General features: G+C 42.7%; 1 protein-coding gene across 1 annotated transcript in view; it reads right to left on the minus strand.

Moving 5' to 3' along the window:
• LOC310719217 (clathrin coat assembly protein AP180) overlaps nt 1–2,500 on the minus strand; it is a 26,160-nt gene that overhangs the window by 9,416 nt on the left and 14,244 nt on the right. The window lies entirely within an intron of this gene.

Genomic DNA, 2,500 nt, shown 5'->3' on the forward strand with positions numbered 1-2,500 from the left:
AAACTCCAACACACAGCTGAATTACACACGCAGTTCAACCTAGAGGCAGGCAAAACCTTTAACAATTCAAAAGTTGCTGGCACCCAGACAAGGTTTTTTTGAGGTTAAACGTTCCATGTGAGCACCAAGTCAAAGAGAAAGCAGCCAAGAATCGCTGAATTCCACTGTAAGTCGTCATTTCCGATTTCAGAACCAAAACCCGGAACGGTCTTTTCAACCTCGAGTTCAGCAAGTGGCATGAAATCCAAATGGCCGTTTACAGCATCAAGAGTAAACACAAAAGCATCTCCAATCATTAAACGTGTTACTATTCTAGTCATATGGATACACTATATGGCCAAAAGTATTGGTACACCTGACTTTCCAGCAACATGTGGTACTTTCACAAGCTGTTCAACACACAGTTGTATCGGACGTCTGTAGATGTGCTGGCATATACATTTCCTTTGGACCCAAACCCGTTCCTCAGTGAAGATGCATGGGTTGGAGTAGAAGATCTTGAGTGGCCTGCTACAGAGCTAAACACCCCATTAAACACCTTTGGGGTGAATTGTTGATGCCCCTTTTTTCTAAATGAGCACAAATCTCTACAAAATCTAGTGGAACATCTTCCCGGAAGATTGGAGGTTATTATAACATGAAAAGGGACTAAATGTGAAATGGGGAAGTTTCAAAAAGCTAAATCTTATGCCCAGGTGTCCACAAACTTTTGGCCCTATAGGGTATCTATTAAATCTTTGACATTTCCTATACACCATCATCCACATCTAATTTTCCCACTTTGAGCTCGGAAATGACGCACTTCCACATTCATGGAATGCAGCAACAAAACGAACCCCAACCTGAAGCACCCGAGCAACTCCCAAACGAATCCTGAGCCGCACCACCGTCCAGCCAGCTCGCAGGGGCCGAGAGAGCAGCGGGAGGTGGGCTGAACACATCTGCAGTGCGAACATGAAGGAAAGTTTGTTCACGATTCATTTCTGTGGGATCATTCATCAATCAAGAAAAGAAAAAGGAAAGAAATTTGGAGCGGAAGCTGTTAAAGTCACGAGTCATGGAAAAAAGGTTGGAAGAGACTTCTGAAATGGCTGCAGTGAAAGTTTGGAAAGCCAGAGAAAGCTCCATTTGATCAGCCAGAGACTAAAGGAGTCAGTAGGGGAAACCTCATACCTGATGAAAACAGGTCTAGACTGGGAGCACACTCAGATTTGGGTTGAGCTGGTTGAGGCATGGAATCAAAAAAACCTGGGGAGGGGGCAAGGAAATGCTCAATGCACATGGACACACAGTTGAGGGGAAAAAAACGCATTTTAAAACGCAATACGAGATAAAGAAGAGGAAAAGTTATTGTGATTGGTCGATCGACCCAACCAAACTATATATATATATATATATATATATATATATATATATATATATACAATAAAACACAAACTTTAACTCATTTGATTAGAAGTCAAACAAGAAGAGAGTCGTTTTCTTCCAAGGGCGAAGAATCTGCGTTCAAATCACACCTCCTTTATGGAACATGTGGCACTCAGGAATGTCACACAAGGGCACGAGTCATAATTTACCACTAAACAGATCTATCGTGGGAGCCGCAGGGGCTGCAGCGTTGGGCGTGCCGGGGGCGAACGGGGTCTGAGCGGTGGCAGGCGAGACGCTGCCGAATAAGGAGGCGCTGCTCTCCGCAGGCTGCATGGAGAACATGTCCAGCTGTGGGGAAATAGTCGCAAAATCCGCAGCTGGTGCAAACGGGTCTTGATGAGAGGACAAAGGGAATATTAATAATAATAATAAGGGAATATTATTTCTAGCATAAACGTATCAAATGGATACAACTTACAGATTTGATATGATCACAGAAAGAAAAGAACACTTTTCATGTCCCCCAAAAAAATGACTCGTCCAAAACATTTGCACTGTGTGGTCAAAAGTATGCGGACACCCGAGCATCATAGCCGTGCTTTTTTGAACATCCTGTTCTCTTCTGAGAAGATGTTCTACTAGATTTGTGGAGATGTTTTACCTCATTCAGCTACAAGGGTTTAATAGTAGTGTTTATAGATCTATAGAAAGCCATTAAAGCTCTTCCACTTCAACCTATATCTTCATGGAGCTAAATAAATGGAAAGTTTCATGCTCCCGTATCCAAAAACGTCCTACACAATTTTGTGCCTTCAACTTTGTGGAAACAATGTGAGAAAAAAACATGTATACAGCATACGGAAAAAATCAGATGTCCCAATACTTTTGTCCATGTAGTGTATTAGCAAAATGCTAACGGACGTTTGTGTCCTGTAATATATTAACAGCAGACAACACACAACACACACACACACAACACACACACACACACACACACACACACACACACAACACATACACAAGACTAAAATTTCACTATCTTTCACTTCGCACTAAACGACGGAAACAACAGGTTGCCATGGCATCGTGGAATTCTAGTCGTCATGGCAACGGCCGCCTCGCGTTGAGA

This window comes from Silurus aristotelis (genome assembly GCF_946808225.1).
Source record: "Silurus aristotelis genome assembly, chromosome: 24".
In the NCBI taxonomy this organism is placed as follows: Eukaryota; Metazoa; Chordata; class Actinopteri; order Siluriformes; family Siluridae; genus Silurus; species Silurus aristotelis.